Below are 13,819 nucleotides of genomic sequence, written 5' to 3'. Positions count from 1 at the left end.
CACCCATCCTACCGCTGCCACTCGCGCCAGAACGCTTAACTTCATGGTTATGATTGGGCGAGAGCATGCCGCGTGTTGTCCAGCCGCCCGCCGCTCCACACTACTCGGAGATATAAGAATAAACATCCCACTCAATCGGGTGCATCTTACGAGCACTAATACACCGGATCCCTCAAACTCCTGAAGTTAAGCGTGCTTGGTGAAGCAGTACTAGGATGGGTGACACCCTGGGAAGTCCTCGTGTTGCACCCTTTTATCGTGTTTTTCTATTTTGATTACTTGTTGACAGAACGATTTTCGGCTCAATCATCAGAATCTCGATCGTGAACCAGATAGACATGTGAAATGAAGTAGCTCGGGCAGCTGCCGGATTTGACAAAATTGTAGGCTATTTGATTGTAAACGGGCAAACGGACAGACTCATTACTACGCAATGTCTTACGAGATTTTAGGCCGAATTCTTTCTCTAAGACCCTCTAATTTGCGATTTAACCCCTTCTCTTAGCTTTCGTTTCATCGTGAATCCGCTAGGAAGTTCGAAATTCGATTCCTGTTCCATTTTAATCGTATCCCCGGCATAATAATAGCTTTAGCATTCGTTATTTCCTTCTTCTTATTTTTTTTCTATTTTCTGGGAACATTTATCGATTTTGTTGTCGTGAGCCGGTTCTGTGCGGAAGGGTATGACGCAGATTACTCCGGAGACGGTTAACTAATTAAAAACAATTATTTCGACTGTTTTATCCATAATTTACGTAAACGATCGCGACAACGAGGTCTTCACCAGGGAGGTCACCCATCCTACCTCTGCCATCGCGCCAGAACGCTTAACTTCGTGGTTATGATTGGACGAGAGCAGTGCCGCGTGTTGTTCATCGCCGCCTTCATCCACACGTACTCGAGGGATATAAGAATAAACATCCCACTCAATGTCGGGTGCGATCATACCAGCACTAATGCACCGGATCCCATCAGAACTCCGAAGTTAAGCGTGCTTAGGCGAGAGCAGTACTAGGGTGGGTGACCCCCTGGGAAGTCCTCGTGTTGCACCCTTTTTCGTTTTTTTCTATTTTTGATTACTTGTTGACAGACGATTTTCGGCTCAAATCATCTGAACCTCGATCAGGACAATATAAGACATGTGAAATGAAAGTAGCTCGGGCACTGCCGGATTTGGACAAAATTGTAGGCTAATTTGATTGTAACTGGCAAACGGACGAGACTCATTACTACGCAATGAGCTGACGAGATTTAGCCGAATTCCTTCTCTAAGACCCTTAATTTGCGATTTAACGCTTCTGTTAAGCTTTCGTTTCCTCGAGAAATCCGCTTAGGAAGTTCAAAATTCGATTCCGGTTCCATTTTATCGTATGCCAGGCATAATAATAGCTTTACATTCGTTATTTCCTTCTTCTTATTTTTTTTCTATTTTCTGGGAACATTTATCGATTTTTTTGTCGTGAGCCGGTTCTGTGCGGAAGGAAATGACGCAGATTACTCCGGAGACGGTTAACTCATTAAAAACAATTATTTCGACTGTTTTATACATAATTTACGTAAATGGTCGCGACACGAGGTCTTCCCAGGGAGGTCACCCATCCTACCTCTGCCATCGCGCCAGAACGCTTAACTTCTTGGTTATGATTGGGCGAGAGCAGTGCCGCGTGTTGTCCATCGCCGCCCGCTTCACACGTACACGAGGAGATATAAGAATAAACATCCTACTCAATGTCAGGTGCGATCTTACTAGCACTAATGCACCGGATCCCATCAGAACTCCGAAGTTAAGCGTGCTTGGGCGAGAGCAGTACTAGGATTGGTGACCCCTTGGGAAGTCCTCGTGTTGCACCCATTTTCGTGTTTTTCTATTTTTGATTACTTGTTGACAGACGATTTTCGGCTCAAATCATCTGAATCTCGATCGGGACCAGATAAGACATGTGAAATGAAAGTAGCTCGGGCACTGCCGGATTTGGACAAAATTGTAGGCTAATTTGATTGTAAACGGGCAAACGGACGAGACTCATTACTACGCAATGAGCTGACGAGATTTTAGCCGAATTCCTTCTCTAAGACCCACTAATTTGCAATTTAACGCTTCTGTTAAGCTTTCTTTTCCTCGAGAAATCTGCTTAGGAAGTTCGAAATTCGATTCCGGTTCCATTTTATCGTATCCCAGGCATAATAATAGCTTTACATTCGTTATTTCCTTCTTCTTATTATTTTTCTATTTTATGGGAACATTTATCGATTTTTGTTGTCGTGAGCCGGTTCTGTGCGGAAGGGTATGACGCAGATTACTCCGGAGACGGTTAACTAATTAAAAACAATTATTTCGACTGTTTTATCCATAATTTACGTAAACGATCGCGACACGAGGTCTTCCCAGGGAGGTCACCCATCCTACCTCTGCCATCGCGCCAAAACGCTTAACTTCGTGGTTATGATTGGGCGAGAGCAGTGCCGCGTGTTGTCCATCGCCGCCCGCTCCACACGTACTCGAGAGATATAAGAATAAACATCCCACTCAATATCGGTGCAATCTTACGAGCACTAATACACCGGATCCCATCAGAACTCCGAAGTTAAGCGTGCTTGGGTGAGAGCAGTACTAGGATGGGTGACACCCTGGAAGTCCTCGTGTTGCACCCTTTTTCGTGTTTTTCTATTTTTGATTACTTGTTGACAGACGATTTTCGGCTCAAATCATCTGAATCTCGATCGGGACCAGATAAGACATGTGAAATGAAAGTAGCTCGGGCACTGCCGGATTTTGACAAAATTGTAGGCTAATTTGATTGTAAACGGGCAAACGGACGAGACTCATTACTACGCAATGAGCTGACGAGATTTTAGCCGAATTCCTTCTCTAAGACCCTCTAATTTGCGATTTAACCGCTTCTGTTAAGCTTTCGTTTCCTCGGAAATCCGCTTAGGAAGTTCGAAATTCGATTCCGGTTCCATTTTATCGTATCCCAGGCATAATAATAGCTTTACATTCGTTATTTCCTTCTTCTTATTTTTTTTCTATTTTCTGGGAACATTTATCGATTTTTGTTGTCGTGAGCCGGTTCTGTGCGGAAGGGTATGACGCAGATTACTCCGGAGACGGTTAACTCATTAAAAACAATTATTTCGACTGTTTTATCCATAATTTACGTAAACGGTCGCGACACGAGGTCTTCCCAGGGAGGTCACCCATCCTAGCTCTGCCATCGCGCCAGAACGCTTAACTTCATGGTTATGATTGGGCGAGAGCAGTGCCGCGTGTTGTCCATCGCCGCCCGCTCCACACGTACACGAGGGATATAAGAATAAACATCCCACTCAATGTCGAGTGCGATCTTACTAGCACTAATGCACCGGATCCCATCAGAAATTCGAAGTTAAGCGTGCTTGGGCGAGAGCAGTACTAGGATGGGTGATCTCCTGTGAAGTCCTCTTCTTGCACCCTTTTTCGTGTTTTTCTATTTTTGATTACTTGTTGACAAACGATTTTCGGCTCAAATCATCAAGATCTCGATCGGGACCAGATAAGACATGTGAAATGAAAGTAGCTCGGGCACTGCCGGATTTGGACAAAATTGTAGGCTAATTTGATTGTAAACGGGCAAACGGACGAGACTCATTACTACGCAATGTGCTGACGAGATTTTAGCCGAATTCTTTCTCTAAGACCCTCTAATTTGCGATTTACCCCTTCTCTTAAGCTTTCGTTTCCTCGAGAAATCCGCTTAGGAAGTTCGAAATTCGATTCCGGTTCCATTTTATCGTATCCCCGGCATAATAATAGCTTTACATTCGTTATTTCCTTCTTCTTATTTTTTTTCTATTTTCTGGGAACATTTATCGATTTTTGTTGTCGTGAGCCGGTTCTGTGCGGAATGGTATGACGCAGATTACTCCGGAGACGGTTAACTCATTAAAAACAATTATTTCGACTGTTTTATTCATAATTTACGTAAACGGTCGCGACACGAGTCTTCCCAGGAGAGCTCACCCATCCTAGCTCTGCCATCGCGCCAGAACGCTTAACTTCCTGGTTATGATTGGGCGAGAGCAGTGCCGCGTGTTGTCCATCGCCGCCCGCTCCACACGTACACGAGGGATATAAGAATAAACATCCCACTCAATGTCGGTGCGATCTTACTAGCAATAATGCACCGGATCCCAACAGAACTCCGAAGTTAAGCGTGCTTGGGCGAGAGCAGTACTAGGATGGGGGTGACCCCCTGAGAAGTCCTCGTGTTGCACCCTTTTTCGTGTTTTTCTATTTTTGATTACTTGTTGACAGACGATTTTCGGCTCAAATCATCTGAATCTCGATCGGGACCAGATAAGACATGTGAAATGAAAGTAGCTCGGGCACTGCCGGATTTGGACAAAATTGTAGCCTAATTTTGTTGTAAACGGGCAAACGGACGAGACTCATTACTACGCAATGAACTGACGAGATTTTAGCCTAATTCCTTCTCTAAGACCCTCTAATTTGCGATTTACCGCTTCTGTTAAGCTTTCGTTTTCTCGAGAAATTCGCTTAGGAAGTTCGAAATTCGATTCTGGTTCCATTTTATCGTATCCCAGGCATAATAATAACTTTACATTCGTTATTTCCTTCTTCTTATTTTTTTTCTATTTTCTGGGAACATTTATCGATTTTTGTTGTCGTGAGCCGGTTCTGTGCGGAAGGGCATGACGCAGATTACTCCGGAGACGGTTAACTAATTAAAAACAATTATTTCGACTGTTTTATCCATAATTTACGTAAACGACCGCGACACGAGGTCTTCCCAGGGAGGTCACCCATCCTACCTCTGCCATCGCGCCAGAACGCTTAACTTCGTGGTTATGATTGGGCGAGAGCAGTGCCGCGTGTTGTCCATCGCCGCCTGCTCCACACGTACTCGAGGGATATAAGAATAAACATCCCACTCAATGTCGGGTGCGATCATACCAGCACTAATGCACCGGATCCCATCAGAACTCCGAAGTTAAGGGTGCTTAGGCGAGAGAAGTACTAATGTGGGTGACCCCCTGGGAAGTCCTCGTGTTGCACCCTTTTTCGTTTTTTTCTATTTTTGATTACTTGTTGACAGACGATTTTCGGCTCAAATCATCTGAACCTCGATCAGGACAATATAAGACATGTGAAATGAAAGTAGCTCGGGCACTGCCGGATTTGGACAAAATTGTAGGCTAATTTGATTGTAAACGGGCAAACGGACGAGACTCATTACTACGCAATGAGCTGACGAGATTTTAGCCGAATTCCTTCTCTAAGACCCTCTAATTTGCGATTTACCGCTTCTGTTAAGCTTTCGTTTCCTCGAGAAATCCGCTCAGGAAGTTCGAAATTCGATTCCGGTTCCATTTTATCGTATCCCAGGCATAATAATAGCTTTACATTCGTTATTTCCTTCTTCTTATTTTTTTTTCTATTTTCTGGGAACATTAATCGATTTTTGTTGTCGTGAGCCGGTTCTGTGCGGAAGGGTATGACGCAGATTACTCCGGAGACGGTTAACTCATTAAAAACAATTATTTCGACTGTTTTATCCATAATTTACGTAAACGGTCGCGACACGAGGTCTTCCCAGGGAGGTCACCCATCCTAGCTTGCCATCGCGCCAGAACGTTTAACTTCATGGTTACGATTGGGCGAGAGCAGTGCCGCGTGTTGTCCATCGCCGCCCGCTCCACACGTACTCGAGGGATATAAGAATAAACATCCCACTCAATGTCAGGTGTGATCATACTAGCACTAATGCACCGGATCCCATCAGAACTCTGAAGTTAAGCGTGCTTGGGCGAGAGCAGTACTAGGATGGGTGACCCCATGGGAAGTCCTAGTGTTGCACAACCTTTTTCATGTTTTTCTATTTTTGATTACTTGTTGACAGACGATTTTCGGCTCAAATCATCTGAATCTCGATCGGGACCAGATAAAACATGTGAAATGATAGTAGCTCGGGCACTGCCCGATTTGGACAAAATTGTAGGCTAATTTGATTGTAAACGGGCAAACGGACGAGACTCATAACTACGCAATGAGCTGACGAGATTTTAGCCGAATTCCTTCTCTAAGACCCTCTAATTTGCGATTTAACGCTTCTGTTAAGCTTTCGTTTCCTCGAGAAATCCGCTTAGGAAATTCGAAATTCGATTCCGGTTCCATTTTATCGTATCCGAGGCATAATAATAGCTTTGCATTCGTTATTTCCTTTTTTTTATTTTTTTTTCTATTTTCCGGGAGGCATTTATCGATTTTCGTTGTCGTGAGTCGGTTCTGTGCGGAAGGTATGACGCAGATTACTCCGGAGACGGTTAACTCATTAAAAACAATTATTTCGACTATTTTATCCATAATTTACGTAAACGGTCGCGACACGAGGTCTTCCCAGGGAGGTCACCCATCCTAGCTCTACCATCGCGCCAGAACGCTTAACTTCATGGTTATGATTGGGCGAGAGCACTGCCGCGTGTTGTCCATCGCCGCCCGCTCCACACGTACTCGAGTGATATAAGAATAAACATCCCACTCAATGTCTAGTGCGATCATACTAGAACTAATGCACCGGATCCCATCAGAACTCCGAAGTTAAGCGTGCTTGGGCGAGAGCAGTACTAGGATGGGTGACCCCCTGGGAAGTCCTCGTGTTGCACCTTTTTTCGTGTTTTTCTATTTTTGATTACTTGTTGACAGACGATATTCGGCTCAAATCATCTGAATCTCGATCGGGACCAGATAAGACATGTGAAATGAAAGTAGCTCGGGCACTGCCGGATTTGGACAAAATTATAGGCTAATTTGATTGTAAATGGGCAAACGGACGAGACTCATTACTACGCAATGAGCTGACGAGATTTTAGCCGAATTCCTTCTCTAAGACCCTCTAATTTGCGATTTACCGATTCTGTTAAGCTTTCGTTTCCTCGAGAAATCCGCTTAGGAAGTTCGAAATTCGATTCCGGTTCCATTTTATCGTATCCGAGGCATAATAATAGCTTTACATTCGTTATTTCCTTCTTCTTATTTTTTTTCTATTTTCTGGGAACATTTATCGATTTTTGTTGTCGTGAGCCGGTTCTGTGCGGAAGGGTATGACGCAGATTACTCCCGAGACGGTTAACTCATTAAAAACAATTATTTCGACTGTTTTATCCATAATTTACGTAAACGGTCGCGACACGAGGTCTTCCCAGGGAGGTCACCCATCCAAGCTCTGCCATCGCGCCAGAACGCTTAACTTCATGGTTATGATTGGGCGAGAGCAGTGCCGCGTGTTGTCCATCGCCGCCCGCTCCACACGTACTCGAGGGATATAAGAATAAACATCCCACTCATGTCTGGGTGCGATCATACCAGCACTAATGCACCGGATCCCATCAGAACTCCGAAGTTAAGCGTGCTTGGGCGAGAGCAGTACTAGGATGGGTGACCCCCTGGGAAGTCCTCGTGTTGCATCCTTTTTCGTATTTTTCTATTTTTGATTACTTGTTGACAGACGATTTCGTCTCAAATCATCTGAATCTCGATCGGGACCAATAAGACATGTGAAATGAAAGTAGCTCGGGCACTGCCGGATTTGGACAAAATTGTAGGCTAATTTGATTGTAAACGGGCAAACGGACGAGACTCATTACTACGCAATGAGCTGACGAGATTTTAGCCGAATTCCTTCTCTAAGACCCTCTAATTTGCGATTTACCGCTTTTTTAAGCTTTCGTTTCCTCGAGAAATCCGCTTAGGAAGTTCGAAATTCGATTCCGGTTCCATTTTATCGTATCCGAGGCATAATAATAGCTTTGCATTCGTTATTTCCTTCTTCTTATTTTTTTTTCTATTTTCCGGGAGCATTTATCGATTTTCGTTGTCGTGAGTCGGTTCTGTGCGGAAAGGTATGACGCAGATTACTCCGGAGACGGTTAACTCATTAAAAACAATTATTTCGACTATTTTATCCATAATTTACGTAAACGGTCGCGACACGAGGTCTTCCCAGGGAGGTCACCCATCCTAGCTCTGCCATCGCGCCAGAACGCTTAACTTCATGGTTATGATTGGGCGAGAGCAGTGCCGCGTGTTCTCCATCGCCGCCCGCTCCACACGTACATCGAGGGATATAAGAATAAACATCCACTCAATTGTCTGGTGCGATCTTACCAGCACTAATGCACCGGATCCCATCAGAACTCTGAAGTTAAGCGTGCTTGGGGCGAGAGCAGTACTAGGATGGGTGACCCCCTGGGAAGTCCTCGTGTTGCACCTTTTTTCGTGTTTTTCTATTTTTGATTACTTGTTGACAGACGAGATTTTAGCCGAATTCCTTCTCTAAGACCCTCTAATTTGCGATTTACCGATTCTGTTAAGCTTTCGTTTCCTCGAGAAATCCGCTTAGGAAGTTCGAAATTCGATTCTGGTTCCATTTTATTGTATCCCAGGCATAATAATAGCTTTGCATTCGTTATTTCCTTCTTCTTATTTTTTTTTTCTATTTTCTGGGAGCATTTATCGATTTTCGTTGTCGTGAGTCGGTTCTGTGCGGAAAGGTATGACGCAGATTACTCCGGAGACGGTTAACTCATTAAAAACAATTATTTCGACTATTTTATCCATAATTTACGTAAACGGTCGCGACACGAGGTGTTCCCAGGGAGGTCACCCATCCTAGCTCTGCCATCGCGCCAGAACGCTTAACTTCATGGTTATGATTGGGCGAGAGCAGTGCCGCGTGTTCTCCATCGCCGCCCGCTCCACACGTACACGAGGGATATAAGAATAAACATCCCACTCAATGTCTGGTGCGATCATACTAGCACTAATGCACCGGATCCCATCAGAACTCCGAAGTTAAGCGTGCTTGGGCGAGAGCAGTACTAGGATGGGTGACCCCCTGGGAAGTCCTCGTGTTGCACCCTTTTTCGTGTTTTTCTATTTTTGATTACTTGTTGACAGACGATTTTCGGCTCAAATCATCTGAATCTCGATCGGGACCAGATAAGACATGTGAAATGAAAGTAGCTCGGGCACTGCCGGATTTGGACAAAATTGTAGGCTAATTTGATTGTAAATGGGCAAACGGACGAGACTCATTACTACGCAATGAGCTGACGAGATTTTAGCCGAATTCCTTCTCTAAGACCCTCTAATTTGCGATTTACCGATTCTGTTAAGCTTTCGTTTCCTCGAGAAATCCGCTTAGGAAGTTCGAAATTCGATTCCGGTTCCATTTTATCGTATCCGAGGCATAATAATAGCTTTACATTCGTTATTTCCTTCTTCTTATTTTTTTTCTATTTTCTGGGAACATTTATCGATTTTTGTTGTCGTGAGCCGGTTCTGTGCGGAAGGGTATGACGCAGATTACTCCGAGACGGTTAACTCATTAAAAACAATTATTTCGACTATTTTATCCATAATTTACGTAAACGGTCGTGACACGAGGTGTTCCCAGGGAGGTCACCCATCCTAGCTCTGCCATCGCGCCAGAACGCTTAACTTCATGGTTATGATTGGGCGAGAGCAGTGCCGCGTGTTCTCCATCGCCGCCCGCTCCACACGTACACGAGGGATATAAGAATAAACATCCACTCATTGTCGGGTGCGATCTTACCAGCACTAATGCACCGGATCCCATCAGAACTCCGAAGTTAAGCGTGCTTGGGCGAGAGCAGTACTAGGATGGGTGACCCCCTGGGAAGTCCTCGTGTTGCACCTTTTTTCGTGTTTTTCTATTTTTGATTACTTGTTGACAGACGAGATTCGGCTCAAATCATCTAAATCTCGATCGGGACCAGATAAAACATGTGAAATGAAAGTAGCTCGGGCACTGCCGGATTTTGACAAAATTATAGGCTAATTTGATTGTAAATGGGCAAACGGACGAGACTCATTACTACGCAATGAGCTGACGAGATTTTAGCCGAATTCCTTCTCTAAGACCCTCTAATTTGCGATTTACCGATTCTGTTAAGCTTTCGTTTCCTCGAGAAATCCGCTTAGGAAGTTCGAAATTCGATTCCGGTTCCATTTTATCGTATCCGAGGCATAATAATAGCTTTACATTCGTTATTTCCTTCTTCTTATTTTTTTTCTATTTTCTGGGAACATTTATCGATTTTTGTTGTCGTGAGCCGGTTCTGTGCGGAAGGGTATGACGCAGATTACTCCCGAGACGGTTAACTCATTAAAAACAATTATTTCGACTGTTTATCCATAATTTACGTAAACGGTCGCGACACGAGGTCTTCCCAGGGAGGTCACCCATCCAAGCTCTGCCATCGCGCCAGAACGCTTAACTTCATGGTTATGATTGGGCGAGAGCAGTGCCGCGTGTTGTCCATCGCCGCCCGCTCCACACGTACTCGAGGGATATAAGAATAAACATCCCACTCAATGTCGGGTGCGATCTTACGAGCACTAATGCACCGGATCCCATCAGAACTCCGAAGTTAAACGTGCTCGGGCGAGGGCAGTACTAGGATGGGTGACCCCCTGGGAAGTCCTCGTGTTGCACCTTTTTCGTGTTTTTCTATTTTTGATTACTTGTTGACAGACGATTTTCGGCTCAAATCATCTGAATCTCGATCGGGACCAGATAAAACATGTGAAATGAAAGTAGCTCGGGCACTGCCGGATTTTGACAAAATTATAGGCTAATTTGATTGTAAATGGACAAACGGACGAGACTCATTACTACGCAATGAGCTGACGAGATTTTAGCCGAATTCCTTCTCTAAGACCCTCTAATTTGCGATTTACCGATTCTGTTAAGCTTTCGTTTCCTCGAGAAATCCGCTTAGGAAGTTCGAAATTCGATTCTGGTTCCATTTTATTGTATCCCAGGCATAATAATAGCTTTGCATTCGTTATTTCCTTCTTCTTATTTTTTTTTCTATTTTCTGGGAGCATTTATCGATTTTCGTTGTCGTGAGTCGGTTCTGTGCGGAAAGGTATGACGCAGATTACTCCGGAGACGGTTAACTCATTAAAAACAATTATTTCGACTATTTTATCCATAATTTACGTAAACGGTCGCGACACGAGGTGTTTCCAGGGAGGTCACCCATCCTAGCTCTGCCATCGCGCCAGAACGCTTAACTTCATGGTTATGATTGGGCGAGAGCAGTGCCGCGTGTTCTCCATCGCCGCCCGCTCCACACGTACACGAGGGATATAAAAATAAACATCCACTCATTGTTGGGTGCGATCTTACCAGCACTAATGCACCGGATCCCATCAGAACTCCGAAGTAAAGCGTGCTTGGGCGAGAGCAGTACTAGGATGGGTGAGACCCCCTGGGAAGTCCTCGTGTTGCACCTTTTTTCGTGTTTTTCTATTTTTGATTACTTGTTGACAGACGAGATTTTAGCCGAATTCCTTCTCTAAGACCCTCTAATTTGCGATTTACCGATTCTGTTAAGCTTTCGTTTCCTCGAGAAATCCGCTTAGGAAGTTCGAAATTCGATTCTCGTTCCATTTTATCGTATCTCAGGCATAATAATAGCTTTGCATTCGTTATTTCCTTCTTCTTATTTTTTTTTCTATTTTCCTGGGAGCATTTATCGATTTTCGTTGTCGTGAGTCGGTTCTGTGCGGAAGGGTATGACGCAGATTACTCCAGAGACGGTTAACTAATTAAAAACAATTATTTCGACTGTTTTATCCATAATTTACGTAAACGGTCGCGACACGAGGTCTTCCCAGGGAGGTCACCCATCCTAGCTCTGCCATCGCGCCAGAACGCTTAACTTCATGGTTATGATTGGGCGAGAGCAGTGCCGCGTGTTGTCCATCGCCGCCCGCTCCACACGTACACGAGGGATATAAGAATAAACATCCACTCATTGTCGGGTGCGATCTTACCAGCACTAATGCACCGGATCCCATCAGAACTCCGAAGTTAAGCGTGCTTGGGCGAGAGCAGTACTAGGATGGGTGACCCCCTGGGAAGTCCTCGTGTTGCACCTTTTTTCGTGTTTTTCTATTTTTGATTACTTGTTGACAGACGAGATTCGGCTCAAATCATCTAATCTCGATCGGGACCAGATAAAACATGTGAAATGAAAGTAGCTCGGGCACTGCCGGATTTTGACAAAATTATAGGCTAATTTGATTGTAAATGGGCAAACGGACGAGACTCATTACTACGCAATGAGCTGACGAGATTTTAGCCGAATTCCTTCTCTAAGACCCTCTAATTTGCGATTTACCGATTCTGTTAAGCTTTCGTTTCCTCGAGAAATCCGCTTAGGAAGTTCGAAATTCGATTCCGGTTCCATTTTATCGTATCCGAGGCATAATAATAGCTTTACATTCGTTATTTCCTTCTTCTTATTTTTTTTCTATTTTCTGGGAACATTTATCGATTTTTGTTGTCGTGAGCCGGTTCTGTGCGGAAGGGTATGACGCAGATTACTCCCGAGACGGTTAACTCATTAAAAACAATTATTTCGACTGTTTTATCCATAATTTACGTAAACGGTCGCGACACGAGGTCTTCCCAGGGAGGTCACCCATCCAAGCTCTGCCATCGCGCCAGAACGCTTAACTTCATGGTTATGATTGGGCGAGAGCAGTGCCGCGTGTTGTCCATCGCCGCCCGCTCCACACGTACTCGAGGGATATAAGAATAAACATCCCACTCAATGTCGGGTGCGATCTTACGAGCACTAATGCACCGGATCCCATCAGAACTCCGAAGTTAAGCGTGCTCGGGCGAGGGCAGTACTAGGATGGGTGACCCCCTGGGAAGTCCTCGTGTTGCACCTTTTTCGTGTTTTTCTATTTTTGATTACTTGTTGACAGACGATTTTCGGCTCAAATCATCTGAATCTCGATCGGGACCAGATAAAACATGTGAAATGAAAGTAGCTCGGGCACTGCCGGATTTTGACAAAATTATAGGCTAATTTGATTGTAAATGGACAAACGGACGAGACTCATTACTACGCAATGAGCTGACGAGATTTTAGCCGAATTCCTTCTCTAAGACCCTCTAATTTGCGATTTACCGATTCTGTTAAGCTTTCGTTTCCTCGAGAAATCCGCTTAGGAAGTTCGAAATTCGATTCCGGTTCCATTTTATCGTATCCGAGGCATAATAATAGCTTTACATTCGTTATTTCCTTCTTCTTATTTTTTTTTCTATTTTCTGGGAACATTTATCGATTTTTGTTGTCGTGAGCCGGTTCTGTGCGGAAGGGTATGACGCAGATTACTCCCGAGACGGTTAACTCATTAAAAACAATTATTTCGACTGTTTTATCCATAATTTACGTAAACGGTCGCGACACGAGGTCTTCCCAGGGAGGTCACCCATCCAAGCTCTGCCATCGCGCCAGAACGCTTAACTTCATGGTTATGATTGGGCGAGAGCAGTGCCGCGTGTTGTCCATCGCCGCCCGCTCCACACGTACTCGAGGGATATAAGAATAAACATCCCACTCAATTGTCGGGTGCGATCATACCAGCACTAATGCACCGGATCCCATCAGAACTCCGAAGTTAAGCGTGCTTGGGCGAGAGCAGTACTAGGATGGGTGACCCCCTGGGAAGTCCTCGTGTTGCATCCTTTTTCGTGTTTTTCTATTTTTGATTACTTGTTGACAGACGATTTCGGCTCAAATCATCTGAATCTCGATCGGGACCAGATAAGACATGTGAAATGAAAGTAGCTCGGCACTGCCGGATTTGGACAAAATTGTAGGCTAATTTGATTGTAAACAGGCAAACGGACGAGACTCATTACTACGCAATGAGCTGACGAGATTTTAGCCGAATTCCTTCTCTAAGACCCTCTAATTTGCGATTTACCGA

The 13,819-nt window shown here is 44.5% G+C and overlaps 15 non-coding genes and 2 pseudogenes across 15 annotated transcripts; all 17 read left to right on the top strand.

Annotated features, from left to right (window-relative positions):
• Positions 1-934: 934 nt before the first annotated feature.
• LOC142512211 (5S ribosomal RNA) lies at positions 935-1,053 on the top strand. The gene has a single exon (XR_012808817.1). It is a non-coding gene; the product is annotated as a 5S ribosomal RNA (ribosomal RNA).
• Positions 1,054-1,733: 680 nt separating this feature from the next.
• On the top strand, positions 1,734-1,852 carry LOC142517122 (5S ribosomal RNA). Its single transcript, XR_012812881.1, has one exon. It is a non-coding gene; the product is annotated as a 5S ribosomal RNA (ribosomal RNA).
• Positions 1,853-2,534: 682 nt separating this feature from the next.
• On the top strand, positions 2,535-2,652 carry LOC142510856 (5S ribosomal RNA; annotated as a pseudogene).
• Positions 2,653-3,335: 683 nt separating this feature from the next.
• Positions 3,336-3,454, top strand: LOC142511399 (5S ribosomal RNA; annotated as a pseudogene).
• Positions 3,455-4,136: 682 nt separating this feature from the next.
• On the top strand, positions 4,137-4,257 carry LOC142510466 (5S ribosomal RNA). The gene has a single exon (XR_012808576.1). It is a non-coding gene; the product is annotated as a 5S ribosomal RNA (ribosomal RNA).
• A 683-nt stretch (positions 4,258-4,940) lies between these two features.
• On the top strand, positions 4,941-5,059 carry LOC142513971 (5S ribosomal RNA). The gene has a single exon (XR_012809889.1). It is a non-coding gene; the product is annotated as a 5S ribosomal RNA (ribosomal RNA).
• A 683-nt stretch (positions 5,060-5,742) lies between these two features.
• On the top strand, positions 5,743-5,861 carry LOC142506372 (5S ribosomal RNA). The gene has a single exon (XR_012804666.1). It is a non-coding gene; the product is annotated as a 5S ribosomal RNA (ribosomal RNA).
• Positions 5,862-6,547: 686 nt separating this feature from the next.
• On the top strand, positions 6,548-6,666 carry LOC142515248 (5S ribosomal RNA). The gene has a single exon (XR_012811103.1). It is a non-coding gene; the product is annotated as a 5S ribosomal RNA (ribosomal RNA).
• Positions 6,667-7,349: 683 nt separating this feature from the next.
• LOC142507315 (5S ribosomal RNA) lies at positions 7,350-7,468 on the top strand. Its single transcript, XR_012805575.1, has one exon. It is a non-coding gene; the product is annotated as a 5S ribosomal RNA (ribosomal RNA).
• Positions 7,469-8,150: 682 nt separating this feature from the next.
• Positions 8,151-8,270, top strand: LOC142515775 (5S ribosomal RNA). Its single transcript, XR_012811601.1, has one exon. It is a non-coding gene; the product is annotated as a 5S ribosomal RNA (ribosomal RNA).
• Positions 8,271-8,800: 530 nt separating this feature from the next.
• On the top strand, positions 8,801-8,919 carry LOC142512456 (5S ribosomal RNA). Its single transcript, XR_012808843.1, has one exon. It is a non-coding gene; the product is annotated as a 5S ribosomal RNA (ribosomal RNA).
• A 681-nt stretch (positions 8,920-9,600) lies between these two features.
• LOC142512107 (5S ribosomal RNA) lies at positions 9,601-9,719 on the top strand. Its single transcript, XR_012808807.1, has one exon. It is a non-coding gene; the product is annotated as a 5S ribosomal RNA (ribosomal RNA).
• A 682-nt stretch (positions 9,720-10,401) lies between these two features.
• Positions 10,402-10,520, top strand: LOC142515198 (5S ribosomal RNA). The gene has a single exon (XR_012811054.1). It is a non-coding gene; the product is annotated as a 5S ribosomal RNA (ribosomal RNA).
• Positions 10,521-11,202: 682 nt separating this feature from the next.
• On the top strand, positions 11,203-11,323 carry LOC142516971 (5S ribosomal RNA). The gene has a single exon (XR_012812737.1). It is a non-coding gene; the product is annotated as a 5S ribosomal RNA (ribosomal RNA).
• A 529-nt stretch (positions 11,324-11,852) lies between these two features.
• Positions 11,853-11,971, top strand: LOC142512094 (5S ribosomal RNA). Its single transcript, XR_012808806.1, has one exon. It is a non-coding gene; the product is annotated as a 5S ribosomal RNA (ribosomal RNA).
• A 682-nt stretch (positions 11,972-12,653) lies between these two features.
• On the top strand, positions 12,654-12,772 carry LOC142514549 (5S ribosomal RNA). The gene has a single exon (XR_012810438.1). It is a non-coding gene; the product is annotated as a 5S ribosomal RNA (ribosomal RNA).
• Positions 12,773-13,456: 684 nt separating this feature from the next.
• On the top strand, positions 13,457-13,575 carry LOC142507304 (5S ribosomal RNA). The gene has a single exon (XR_012805564.1). It is a non-coding gene; the product is annotated as a 5S ribosomal RNA (ribosomal RNA).
• The last annotated feature ends 244 nt before the right edge of the window (positions 13,576-13,819 follow it).

The sequence above is a fragment of the Primulina tabacum genome, chromosome 10 (genome assembly GCF_025594145.1).
Source record: "Primulina tabacum isolate GXHZ01 chromosome 10, ASM2559414v2, whole genome shotgun sequence".
Classification (NCBI taxonomy): domain Eukaryota; kingdom Viridiplantae; phylum Streptophyta; class Magnoliopsida; order Lamiales; family Gesneriaceae; genus Primulina; species Primulina tabacum.
The sequence above is the reverse complement of the archived record's forward strand: the minus strand, read 5'-3'. Positions and strand labels throughout refer to the sequence as shown.